General features: G+C 33.7%; 1 protein-coding gene across 1 annotated transcript in view; it reads right to left on the bottom strand.

Moving 5' to 3' along the window:
* Stard13 (StAR related lipid transfer domain containing 13) overlaps nt 1-15159 on the bottom strand; it is a 484966-nt gene that overhangs the window by 388259 nt on the left and 81548 nt on the right. The window lies entirely within an intron of this gene.

Here is a 15159-nt window from a genome sequence, read left to right on the forward strand (position 1 = left end):
TATATATATTTCTACTGCTACTCCTGCAATTCTTACTTTGTCACTTGGAGTACATTGTCATAAAGACAAAGAGGGTCTGCTTGGGATTGTAGACAGGAAAAGAAACAGATATAGAAGACCCGGGATCAATGTCAGAAATGCCAATGTTCATTATGGTTGGGATTGGTTATTTTGTTTATTTGCTTTTGGATGAACCCAGGGCTTGTGAATGTTAAGCTCTACCACTGACCCACATCTCCAGTTCTGGTTTGGATGTTAAATGCCTGCCAACGGACCATACGCTAAAGGTTTGGTCAGTAGTCCATGGCACTAATGGAAGATCCTGGAACTTTTAAGAAGTGGGGGTGAAGAGGCAGAAGGAAATTAGTTTTTCTAGAATCATTCCCTTGGAGGAAATACTGAATCCTGTCCCCTTTCTTTTTGCTTTCCAATCACCATGAGGCAATTAGTTGTGTTCCATGTGCATTGCCTGCCGTGGTGTTCGACCTCCCCACAGGCCTAAAGCCAATGGGGCCAAGAAAACACAGACTGAAGCCTCTGATACTATGAGCCAAAATAAATTTATCCTTACTATAAGTTGATTATCTAAGATATTTTATTGTAATGAAAAGCTAACAAAAGTAGGGTACTTAAAGGGGTAGCAATGGCAAATAAACCATTATTACCTAGCTCACTGGAGTCAATAACATGGAAAGTTCCATAAGATGCTTAGCATTCTCCTGCAGCAATCATTTGTTAATAAAATTTTTTTATTTAATCCAGTTTTGTCACCATGGGGTTTCCTGTTTGCATAGAATGGCTATCTGTCTCTAGGCACTAAATAACTGAAGAACAATTAATTTCCGGGTTTACTAATTATGTCAAAAATCCAAGGATATGAATGGGTAGGGGGAATTAAACAATAAATACACTAAATACAAAAAGTTGTCTATTCAGTGACTTCATAAGCCCTCAGCCTAATTTATAGAATTTATATTTAGCTATATATTTATCCAAGGAAGATTCGTTAAATTACATTTCAGGAAGATTTGCTAGACCTATCTATATAACTGTGTCTATATTTATTTCCTTATCTAATTTATCTATAAAATTCAGAGTAGACTGAATAAATAATGCTTTTGAGGTTTATTATTGGACAGAATTATTATGGTGACATATTGAGCTAGGAAATTCATTTTCCCCATAGATCTGCTATATAATGGCTTTTTAACTACCAATAACCACTGCCTTCTTCACAAATATGACAGTATAGAAGACAAAAACAATACCTTCACTGTTGATATACTATCCATTGTGATCTGAGTGCAAATAACATAATGACAAAGTTTATTGAACCTATGTCTAGAAAATTTATATATTAAAGGTGGGGAGAATGTTAATTTACATATACTATTAAATGGCTAGTATAAACATATCAAATAATATTATATATGATAAGGTAACCATGTTATTCTTTGTCAGCAAGAAGGACAATGTAAGTTTTAGTGTTACTTCCCAGTTACACCTTGCTTGTGAAAGGGTAAGTTGGTTAAATTAATTGAATACTTTGAAAAATAGATTGACAACATTGAAAATGAGGTATAAAAATACATGTGCAGAGACTAAATGCTCTGTAGAAATTTTTTTTTTTGTAATTAGAGGATGGTCTATGCTCCATCATGGCACTTGTTTTGAAGAAATATTAGGACCAACCTAGATGGCCTTCAATAGACGAATGGATAAAAAAATGTGGCATTTATACACAATGGAGTATTACTCTGCATTAAAAAATGACAAAATCATAGAATGTGCAGGGGAATGGATGGCATTAGAGCAGATTATGCTAAGTGAAGCTAGCCAATCCCTAAAAAAACAAATGCCAAATGTCTTCTTTGATATAAGGAGAGTAACTGGGAACAGAGTAGGGACGAAGAGCATGAGAAGAAGATTAACATTAAACAGGGATGAGAGGTGGGAGGGAAAGGGAGAGAGAAGGGAAATTGCATGGAAATGGAAGGAGACCCTCAGGGTTATACAAAATTACATACAAGAGGAAGTGAGGGGAAAGGGAAAAATAATACACGGGGGAGAAATGAATGACAGTAGAGGGGGTAGAGAGAGAAGAGGGGAGGGGAGGGGGGATAGTAGAGGATAGGAAAGGCAGCAGAATACAACAGACACTAGTATGGCAATATGTAAATCAATGGATGTGTAACTGATGTGATTCTGCAATCTGTATATGGGGTAAAAATGGGAGTTCATAACCCACTTGAATCAAAGTGTGAAATATGATATATCAAGAACTATGTAATGTTTTGAACAACCAACAATAAAAATTTTTAAAAAAAGAAATATTAGGGATTTTAAAATCTTAAGTAATAAATAGGGCTTGAAGTTAAAGGATAAAACATTGAATAAGTGGAAAGTGAATGAAAAGAAAGCTTCCTCATTATGGAAGGACCAATCAAAAGAAAGAAGTTTACAAAATAGACCTTCAGTTAGGAAGTAGTGATTACACCAGCATTTTATTATGAATCTGAATTATAACTGATTTGCTGTTTTGACTTTGAGCTGCATAGATTATAAAGATTATTTTGGGGAAGCATTTTAATTGATGAAATGGCAATACAGTGAATTATTAACTAAACTTTTAGACAGAAACATGAATTTCCCCGTTTGATTAATAGTTTAAGATCTAGATAAAATAAAATGCACAAAGAGAGTTATGCTTATTTCTGTTAAAAATTTATCATCCAAAGAGAAAATCGGCATGTAGCTATTTTCTAAGCACAAGCTTAAGTAATGAATATTATGTCTCACTTGAATCATTTAAAGTTAAACCTTCCTTTGATTCTGTGTATCATGAAGAAATCTATGAAAAAGCATGGGATAGGAAGTTAGAACCCTAAAACTCAGCTACCCAAGCTCAAGTGCAAGTCGAATTATTTGGGAACTTGATTTTCCTATCAGTTGAGTGCTAATATCCTTGATGCTTTAGATATGAATGATAAAACCTTGGAACATACTGAGATACCTACAGATAGTTTAAATTTTTATCATTTATGTTGCCAATTTGACTCCCCATTCAAAGATCTCTTCACATCTCACTTTAATTGGCAAGAACAATATAATAAATACATTGGAAATGTCTAGGAGCCACCATTTCAAAAGTGTGTATGTCTAAGGTAGTGTCCTAATTCCTGCCGTGATTAGGTAACAACTAAGCTCACCACCAGGTGGATTACCCTTTGTTCACTTTTATCTTTTCCTAGTTTATCTCCAAAATCTTTACTTAAACTCTTGATGAAACAGAACTTTTGTCTTTGTTAGTCCAGGGATAGTTTGCTCATAAGTGGGGCAAACTCCCAGAGGAGGTTCCTATAAAAGTGCTTCCTGGAGGGGCAGCTGGCTGAAGGCCTTCCTGTCCTCCTCTCCTTTCTCTTCACACTTATCAAATAAGGCACCGGACACATCATGTGTGTTGAGTTCACCTTAAACAGCAAGAGTTGTGCACTCAAGGTTGGAAAAAAATTGTGCTGTGCTTTTGTTTAGAATTTGTTTTGAATTTTTCTTTGAAGTGCTAATTTGAAAGACATATAGAGGGACATGACTAGAAGAAGGAAATAGAAATATTCTACTACTTTAGCAGTAAATGATATGTTCCCCAGAAGATGTTTTTTTAGCATTGCTAATATTGCATGTACCAGCAGGTATCCTGAGATGAAGGAATTACCTTGCATCTTGCTCTGGGTATCCTTAAAGAGGAATCCTTGAGTACAGACTCCATGCCATGAATTCATAGGAATTCCCAAGTTGATGTCTGATAGTTTCTTCTTTGCATGTTTTGAAGTGAATGGGCACTTAGCAGACTCAGAGGGAGATATTGCTTCTTGCTGGGGTTGAGAATCCATTGAAATGAGTTATATCCATTAAGAATCTTAAGTAGAATTACCTACATTAGGAAATGGTTTGGCACTTATAATTCACATTGCATCTTGTTGAAATTACCAAAGTGAGGAATTCTTCACAAAGTGAACCAAGGTCTTTTAATTCCTAAAACTAATATCACAAATTCAACTTAGTTTGTTTTTGAGAAGAAAAGAAATATCTAATGTGTAAAGAGTTAAAATTAAATATAGCAGTTTATTGTGACACTATTTTTTTAGTTGTGAATGGACCTTTATTTATAAGCAGTGTTGAGAATTAAACCCAGTGCCTCACACATGTGAGGCACGTACTGTACCACTGAGCCACAATCCCAGCCTGACAGTATTTTTTTTATACTTTGTTTTATATTAGTTGTTTAACTCAAATGCCTAATTCTAAGTGTTGGAGAGTTGAAAGAGACTGCACTGAAGTCCCATTCTCATCAGGGGTTACCTTGTGCTCAAGTTTACCAAACATCTAACAGAAACAGGCTCTAATGTAGGAGAGTGGGCTCCATACCCTTTCCCTTCCTTATAAGAGGTAAGGATGCTATGGTGGGGTCCAGAAATGACATGGAGCTTCCTCTGCAGCAGATACTTTCCAGCCACAGAAATAATTGCTCACCTTTTACAATGACTGGATTCTGTGAGTGGGAGAATTTTTCTCTCTCTCTCTCTCTCTCTCTCTCTCTGCTCTTAAGGTCTCACATGTTCTAAGTATATTCTCTACCACTAAGCTACACCCCCACTTCTCAGTGGGAGAATACTTAAGAACACTTGGAAACATGCCTCTTCTGGGAGTTAAGAATGTGCAGGCTATTGAGAGCACAGAAGGTACTGAAAAGACTCAGGCACCAAGATTTCCTGCAAAAGAAAATAATTTCCTCTTGCATGGGAATGCCAGGCTAGTGTTCGAGGACCTTATGTTAGCAGCCTGCTGGGAAACAACAAAGCCTGGTCAATATTAATTAAAGTGAACAGCAGAAGCAACGATAAAGAATTGTATGCTTACTTAAATAAACAAGAATATGCAAGGTTTCTTTTTTGTCTACCTGCTGAATAATATACTAATCTTCAACTGTCAATTGTCCTTAGTCTTCCTGTCTAGGTACCATATTTTCTTGCAAATAATGCAACATACTAATGACTTTGGACTGCAAACTGTTTTTCTCATTTTAAAAAATCTTTTACACTATTTTCTGAATATAGCTTTTAGCATATTACATTAGTATATTTAGAATATTGGATATGCATTTCTGTGTTATTATAGTAATGAAGAAATCCATGACCCTGTGACCTCTGATTAAAAATGTGTTCCCAGGTCAAATTATCTTCCTTTAGTTTCCTACAGTGAAAGGTGATGGTGATAGTGATCCCTGCCCAGACTATAGGAAAAGTGTAGGTAATTCATGTGTATAAGAAAATATCTCATGAACTAGAAACATTAAAAATATAATCAATATCTCTCTATATAAAAGGTTGCCACCTAGATTCACATAAAGTTTAAAAGTCCATTGAAAACATGTGCTCTGGTTAAATGTCTGATACCCATGCATGCCAACCTATTTGCAGATCTTAAAAATATGTGATGCCAGTATATCATATTGATCCTTTTATATATATATATATATATATATATATATATCCCTAAAAATAGCTTCCTGATCTATTTTTTAATTAAATTTAAAAATCAATATTTTAAGAGTGCAAAGAAATTCCTTGAGATATGTTTTTATTTTTCACATTTCCTTTCTGTATTTCCTTAAGGATTTTTTCTTTTTATTGCTCTACAATAAAAGCATACACATTCAATGTAAATTTTAATTAACAATTGTAGTCTCCTTTCCAAATATAATGACAAATTAAATTATGAAATATTGATCCATTTATTATTCTATAGATTATTCCATTATCAGCATGTCTTGCATAGACAAAACAGAGAAAAACCTCTGAGGGAAATCTGAGCCAAATGATTTTATATGGTATTATTCATACAGCTTCAAATATAACACTTTGTAGAATTTTTATATGAGAAAGAAGCAAACCAATAGGTTGAAAGAATGCTAATATTGATTTCTGAACCAATTTGAAGTAAATTCAGTCTCATATGGTATATCAGTTCCTTAATTAAATGGGATAAACTTCATTTTTCACTTACTGGATCATGTTTATTGGTTTTGTTTCCCGATCTAGTTTGTGAAATTTTTAAAGTTTTTATAAAAGCTAAAGATATCCGGCAAAGATATTTTTATGTGTGGCATATGGGACTCTTGTGCATAATCATGTACCTTAATTTTAGTTAATCTTAAACAAATGACACATGTAAGCTAATCCTACTTGGTAATAGCAATTTTATTTCACCAATAAATGGGTTATTATTAATTTTGCCTTGATCTTTTTATGAAGAAATATGAAACTGTTTATCTCTTTATAAAATATATAGTAATATTTTTAAGCCTCCATAAGACTAGAGATCCTGGTAGAGTAGACAGAGAACATAAATCACATAGCTAAATATCTGGCTGGACTTGTGTATGTAAAAGATTTGGTTTTCCTGAAAAGCCATTGAACATTTGTGATAACAATCAGATCAAATTACAGCAATAGATATTAAGGTTTTGTTGCCATGTTTGAAAGTAAATTGGTATTCTGGAAAATATTCCAAGAAGCAAAAGAAGATAGTCTGTAAATTATAACTCATAAGAATGTCAAATATTATACCTGAAATCAGTTGTTCCTTCATTACTTCAACTTGCAAAACTAGGTTCAAGAAATACTTAAATCCAGGGGACTCCTGCTAGGCTTTCCCTGTATCTTTCTGACACTGTTATAGGACACTGATTTCAGGCATTTGTTTCCCAGAGCAAACTATAACTAATATTGGCAAACTTGAGCAGAACTTCTATATGCATTTTTATAACATGTTAGAAAAAAACAACCCATAAAACTGTGATTTCAGAGTAAACCACTAAAGATTACATTTAAGTTAAAAAGAAAACTTGTCAGCTGGGTGCCGTGGCACACGCCTGTAATCCTAGTAGCTTGGGAGGCTGAGGCAGGAGGATCATGAGTTCAAAGCCAGCCTCAGCAACAATGCGGCACTAAAGCAACTCAGTGAGACCCTGTCTCTAAATAAAATACAAAATAGGGCTGAGGATGTGGCTCAGTGGTCGAGAGCCCCTGAGTTCAATCCCTGGTACTGCCCCCCACCAAAAAAAAAAAAAAAAAAGAAAAGAAAACTTGTCCTTAAAATGTTAAACAAATAATGATACAGGTGGTACAGAAACATGGTAAAAATCAAGAATATTGCCTGTCAAATAAGAGAAGACTGGAACAACGTAGTGGAAGAGAATTGAATAAATGTTCTGAGGGTGGAGACACCTGAATATGTCTTGCTTTCCAAATCATGATGTGGAAAGCCATTATTAGTGCAAAGCACCTTAAAAATCAAGTGCTTCTCTAGTAGTAGATGTTACTCTCCCTAAAATGCCAGCAAGTTTATTGTATTGATGTGAAATATAATCATTGGCAGGCTTTTAATCTGTAGGTGAATATAATTGGTAGAAGTATAGACCCTTCCTGAGAGAGGACTTGGGAGATTTCTTCATCAACTTGGTCATTGCTAATATTAATCAGATTATAAGTACTTTCAAATTATATTATAGACCAAAAATACAATAGCATATTTCCATTGTACTTGGAAATATAGAAGAATACTGAAGAGGAAGAAATAAAATATAGTTAAAACACATTTCTAAACTTGCTGAATTATTTACTTATAATGGATAAGGACCTAAATAGCATAAGTTGTTATATTCTCAGCCTAAAATCATGATTTGCACAGTGAAAGTACACGTATATCTATATTTTATATGTTCATATATACCTATAATGACATAGAAATAACCACAAATAATTAGTTATCTTATATTAGACAAAGGTGCCAAAAACATACATTGGAGAAAAGATAGCCTCATCAACAAATGGTGCTGGGAAAACTGGAAATACATATGCAACAAAATGAAATTAAACCACTATCTCTCACCATAAGCAAAACTTAACTCAAAGTAGATGAAGGACTTAGGAATTAAACCAGAGACACTGTGCCTATTAGAAGAAAAAGTAGGCCCAAATCTCCATCATGTCAGATTAGGCCCCTACTTCCTTAATAAGAGTCCTATAGCACAAGAATTAAAATCAAGAATTAATAAATGGGATGGATTCAAACTAAAAGCTTCTTCTCATCAAAAGAAACAATTAATGAGGTGAATAGAGAGCCTACAGAATGGGAGCAAATCTTTACCACTTGCACATCAGTTAGAGGACTAATCTCTAGGGTATGTAAAGAACTCAAAAAGCTAAAACCAAAATAACAAATAACCCAATCAATAAATGGGCCAAGGAACTGAACAAAGGTCCTAATGAAATTTGTCTAAAATATTACTTATTGGAGAAATTATCTTACAATGTCAGTCAATCACTTCATTACTTTTCAGTTTTTCATTCTGGATATATTTCTGTGTTAATTGTTTGCACGATTTTTTTCCTAATGAGGTTATGTATTTTTTTGTTTATTGTTACATATATTAGATACTGAACAACAATTTTACATTATAAAAATATTTGCTTCTAAAATAAATATCTTCCACTTACTAGTGCTAGTATAGACTGAAATTGAAGCTTGAGATGGTAACTATTAAGAGGAATGAGAATGGAGTAATATACATGAGTTATTTCCAACCATTTCCCTCTTGCCTTTTCCCCTACCGTGAAGTCCAGACCATCATGATGGATTGCAGTTCTTATGTGCTTGGATGAAAGTAGTTTTATAGATTATGTTGTCTAGTTTTAGTTTACATAACCTTCACACAAAGGAGAAGAGAATTAAAAGGATTCTGCAAAGAAACTGGATGACAATATTGATAATACAAGGATAAATACCCAAGAAAATTGTTCCTTGTTCCTTGTCTTAGTGCAAATTCTCTCCCAACTCCCTTAGGGAGTAAACAAAATCAAATTGGTTTTTATAGGAACTAGTACAACTTTTTTTTAGTAATATTTAAGAAGATAAATTAAAATATGGAATTTTATCCATTATCATTAAAAATAAACTTCACTCCAAGTATAAACTATAATTGAGATCTTAGCTAATGGTAGTAAATGTCCCCAATATTAGCACATCATTCAAAATATTATTTTGTCCCCTTTACACTTTAAAATGCTCTGTTTTTGCATATTTATAATGTATACAATAGTAATAAATGAGTATATACGTTGTAAATAAATCTACATATATATTGGAAATAAATTTAAATGTTTTGTTGAAAGAGGTAGGTTATCAAAAATGCTCATTGAATACTAGTAATGGGTGTGATTCTAGCTATTTGTCTTGCTTTAGTTTCTGAAGAACCTCATGTTCATTTCACATAGATCATATCAGGGATTTAGTTGCTCTGTTTTTGAAAGGTATGAATAATGACATACATTTTATATACAGCTTTCAAAAATCAACTGTCAAGCATCATTTTAATGGATTGACTATAATTGGGTTTAACTGTCAAACTTCCTGAGGCAGATCTGCATAGCCAGTGAACTCCCTCCAGGTAGATAACTAAAGTTCTTGATATTAGCCCATTATGATCATCTCTTTGCTGTTTTTAATCAGAGGACCCTGGGGTGTCTATACCTCAGGAAAAACCTCAGCAATATATTTGGTCATTTCTTTAAAATAGACCTCCAAACCAGAAAGCTCAGTTGGTGATTCATAGATCTGTATGTTTGAAACATTTAGGAAAAAAGAGAGTTAGGCTTAAAATGAATAAATCATTACACTTTTCATGAGTCAAAATTGATGAATTTCACAGTTCATGCATTACAGAGCATTTTCACGTTTATGGAATCTACAGTCATTTGGCTTCTCTTTTTTGGAAAAAACATAAAATGTATCTATGGGTCAAGAGAAATGTGGAAATGTTACATTTGATGACTTTCCCTAAAGCTATGTTTATTTGCTGAATAATAATGTCTTATTAGTGTTAGATTTCTACATTTGCCATTCATTTTCCTATGACTGAGCAAATAGCTGGCCAACCTAATGAGCTCTGGAGCAATAGACTTTATACTCATGTTCCTTTGTCACTAAGTCAGTTGCACTAGCAATGACCTCAAAAGAGCAAAGAGATAACCAGATGTCCTGCACACATTGATCAATTTTTACATTTTGTGGGGATAGGAAAAAGAAGAAATGGATGAAGAGATGGCCAAGAGACCCTGCACTGCTTTTCTTTTTCACGTGCCATTCCCTCTACCTGGAGGGCTTCTCTCCTTTCTTGCCAGTCATGTTGCCTAAAGCTTAAGAAGAATGATATTTGTAGGAACAACTCATAATGCCACAAAGTCAATATGAGACTGATCTCTTCAACTTAAAAGGTTTTGAGATAAAGGATCTGTTTTCAAGGTATTTTTAATTTTACCACAGAACTATCCTAGTGGGAGTTTTATGGGGAGCAGAAACTCACTAATTCTTTACTAAATGTTTCAATAAGCTAGTGGATTTATGAAATGAGAACGATTAAGAAAACTGTTATGGCTTATGGCTTGTGTCTCCCTCCTTCATTCAGGTATTGCCATGGCCATAGTATTAAGAGGCTGGACCTTTAAGAGGTGATTTGGCCCTCTGATTCTTCTCTAGTTGATAGGATTAAAGCCCTTATTAAAGAGGCTTTATGCAGAGGCAGGCTACCTTGACCTTGACCTTGACCTTCTCCCAGATGAAGATGCAGGAAGAAAACCCTCACCAGACCAAACACTACCACCTTGATTTTAGACTCCCCAAATCCAAAGCTTTGAGAAAATAAATTTCTGTTCTTCATAAAATCAAAGTCTTAGGCATTTTGCTGTTATCACTGCAAATAGGAACATCCTGTTTCTATTATCAATTTAGAATTTTTAGTTCAAATATTTAAAATTATTGTTGGTGCTGCTTCTTGATGGTTGATAGCTACAATCAATTAATCTTCAATTGACTTGATTCTCTAAAAAAATGAAAACAACATAGTATTCCATACACCCACATCAGTCATTTATTTCCCAAATATTCCTTCTCACCGTAACAAAATTTAGAGTAATCTTAAAGTTTTTTTTCACCAAAGATAGAATAAAAAATAATATGGGTTAGAGTTTAAAATTATACATAATGTAATATGGATTAGAGTAACAAACCTTAATACATTTGGATGGAATTTTGTGGAATCATCTGTAGAAGATACTCCTAAAAGCATTCTTAGTGATTTTAATACCTTAATGCTTTAATTGCTGGTTTAAAGACACCAGCTGTATAATAGTAGCTAGGCATATTTATCTTTAAAACACTCTCTTCAAGTTTTCTTATTCAATATATAAGATTTCTTTAGGATTTCACATTTAAAAAAGTCCGTTCAAATATATTCTATTATTTAAACTTTACCACAGTCCTGATTGGTATGTATGATTATTTCCAATTCTTTATTGCGAAACTGGTTCTTGATTAAGTGATTTGTGTAGGGTACTACACAATTTTGCAGCACAAACCTTAGATTCAAACTGATCCAAACCCAGCTATATTATATTTAATCTTGGTGGTCATAATCACAAAGGTGATAACTTCTATTCTACAGAAAAACTAACTCAGTGCAAGACATGCTTTCATTTTTAAAGGATTTTCCCTTAATCACAAACAGGACAGTGTAAAGTCTCAACTATTTCACACCATTGTCCTCAAAAAAATCAAATAGCCTCTCTAGTATTTAAATAGAAATGTATCTGCATCTTCTTATGTGTAAATTATACCTGAATAAGAAAATGAATGTATTTACTAATAACCAATAGTGTTATGAAGCAAAAATCTATTAAATAATCAGTTAATGTCAAATAAAATGAGTGCCAGAAATAAACACACACAGGTATAGCAAACTTATCTTTGATAAAAGAGTGAAGGTAATTCAATGGAGAAAGAATAGTCTTCTCAACAACAAATGGCTTTGGAACAAGTGAACATCCACATGCAAAAAAGGAGGAGGAGGAGGAAAAAAAGAAGAAAAGGAAAAAAAAGAAAGAGGAGAGAAAAGAAAATGATTCTAGACATAGACTTTGAACCCTTCTCAAGAATTAACTAATAAAAAATTGTTGGCTTAAATTTAAAACTATAAGACTCCTAGAAGATAACATAGGAGAAAATCTAGGCAACCTTTACTTTGACAACAGGTTTCTATATAGTATGCCCAAAGCACAACCATGAAAGACAAAACTAAATGAAATCCATTTTTCTATAAATCTAAAATTGCTTTAAAAAATAAAGTTTATTCATTAAAATATATTCTTAAAACCACATATCACATATTAAACAAAAAAATTTAAAAAGGACTTCATGTTCAAATAATTTGAGGAAAGTAGATATATTACCAGTTACAAAGGAAGGAAATCAATTTGATAGAAGATCTGCTTGGTCCATTTTTTCCCCTCTTTTGATAAGAAAGCTAGTCTCATGATTATTCAAGATTAGAAAACGCACGTAAAAATTCATGTCTTGATCTCTCCCAAGGGAATACAAGAAAGATATCAGAACTGTAAGATTTTAAATGAATTGTTCTTTAAAAACCCAATTCATAAGTCAATTCTAAAATAAATGTAGAATATTCTTATAAAATTGCAGTTTCAATGGTCTTAAAGACATTATACTCAGATTCTACAATTTAATTTAGTATTTGCTAACCCAGTTTAAATAAGTAGATTTTGACTTATTAAATATATCATAAACATAATGAGAAAATTTTCTGCACAATTAATTTTTAAATTAGCCTTTTCCTCATGCCCATTTTCCCCATAATTTAGCTTTTGAGATTAGGAGGATGATTGTCAGGATGTTTTAGTATGCAGTGTTTATTAATCCTTTCTTAAAACTCTGGTCCTGAAATATAACACTTATAGAGGAAAATCAGCTAGACAATCATCCAAGGTTCTTCCCACCATAATACTGCAGGAGATCTGTAAAACTCTAAATAAAAACATTTCAGGAATTTCAAGTTAATGAATGTATTTTGAGTTCCCAACAGGCCCAAGATCAATTCCATAACCTGTCTTGCTAGTTAAATTATAATGGAATAACTTAATGGAGTAACTGTGTTACATCACATATAAAAATAAAGATCAACCTCCAATATCCACTTGATTGTGTTAGTCCTCTGTGGAACTTTAGCCCCTTAGTTTTTCAGTGTCTCTGTAGTCTTTGCATGACTCCATCTTAGATCTTTCTTTTGGTGGCTCCAATTTTTGGTTTATACTTTCCCTGAAAGTTTGATTAGCTGGCTTTTCTCTGTCCTCATAGTCTGGCCGCAGCCAGCTTCTGGCAGTTCTACATTATTGCCTTGGCTGGCTTCCTCATTTCTCTTCTTGGAGCTTGGGTTAAGGAACCATTAACTCCAGAATCCACAGACAATGTAGGAATGCATCTATTCTCCAGTTCAGGCACCACTGTAGTAAATTTTAGCAACTCTAATTTCCAAGCCAAGTACCAATGCACTCAAACTTAAAGTCTCTTCACAGTCCTTGAACTCTGCCAAGACAAGTACAGATTATCACAAGGAATATTAGTAAATGAAGTTTTTACCACAGTAGTGGGGAAGACACCATGGGACACAAGGAATAGGGATCCTCTCTGGAAAAAGTTATGTAGGCATGGCCCAGTTTGGTAATTTGGTCAAATTCCTATTGCTTAAGGATGACATTTAAAATCATATAAAGATGAAAACATGACCAATGTTAGTTATCATCAGGGAAATCTAAATGAAAACCACAATGAGATTCTACTTCATACCCATTAGGGTAGCTATTATAAACAATACATAAAAACCTATATGGAGAAATTGGAGCCCTTGTGCAACTTACTGCTTATAGGAAAGCAAAATGATGTAATATCTATGGAAAACACGATTTGGTTCCACAAAAAATTAAAGGTTGACTTATATGTTTCAGTAATTCTACTTCTGGGTATGCCAAGGAACCAACAGCAGGGACATAAACAGGTATCTGTGCTGTTTGTATCTCCATAGTAACATATTCACAATAGCTGAAAGATGAAATACTTAAATTTCTATTGACAGATGAATGAATAAAGTAATATAATACATATCTATCATGATATACTATATATGTATGTATATGTAGTACATACATAGTCTTAAAAAGGAAAGAGATTTTGCAACACACTGCAACACAATGTATCTTGTATTCTACTAAGTAAAATAAACCAGACACAAAAGAAAAATATTGTGAGATATGATTTCACTTATATGAAGTGCCTAGAGTAGTTCAACTCATACAGAGCTGAGTGGTGGTTGCCAGGGTCTGAGAGTAGGACAAATGGGGAGTTATTGTTTGATGGTTATGGAGTTTTCAGTTTGGGCAGATGAAAATTTCTGTAGATGGTTGATGGTGATAGCTACATAACATTGAAAAAGTATTTAATTACACTGAATGGGGCACATCAAAATGGTTAGGATTGTAAATTTTACTTTATTGCAAAAATATGAAATAAAAAATTTAAAATCAATAAAAATACAACTATTGTCCAAAGAGATTCACATATTAAACTCCTTGTTTTATCAGAGCAGAAAATGAAACCATGGCAGATTAAGCTTCTGAGTAAAGAAAACAACCAGTTTACATGACACAGCTGCATCTAGAATTCCATGTTCCTGGAGACTCCCAAGCCAGGATCTTTCCATCATCCCAGAAGTCTTTCTCCTTCCTGTTAAGCAGCCTATTTCACTCAGCCACTTTGATTCTTAACTTTCTTCAAAAGCTCCAGGATGCTCCTAAATCCAAGAGTCTGCATAACTAAAGCCCCTCTGGTGATAGCTGGTGTTTTGAATTAGGGGCATGATGACAAATATTCCCAGACACAATGATACAGTTTGACAGCTGGAATAAGGTGTCTTGCCCTGACATGCCAACTTAATGAAAGGACCAGATGTTAAATAAGCATTTTATTTCAGTGGTCTGATCCCTTCCCATCCTGTTAATTCCATGTTAAATCAGATGTCCAAAGTTGTGCAAGACTTTCTGATGAGGGGTGGCCACAGTAGGCTTAAGACCCTGATATGTGAATCCTAGCACCTGCAATCGCCCCCATAGGGCTACCCTTTTCCATCCTACCTTGGGTGAAACTGCTTTGACACCAGTTCTCTTTTGAGGCTCTTACCAAACATACAGAACTGGT

The sequence above is a fragment of the Marmota marmota genome, unplaced genomic scaffold (genome assembly GCF_001458135.2).
Source record: "Marmota marmota marmota unplaced genomic scaffold, marMar, whole genome shotgun sequence".
NCBI classification, from domain to species: Eukaryota; Metazoa; Chordata; class Mammalia; order Rodentia; family Sciuridae; genus Marmota; species Marmota marmota.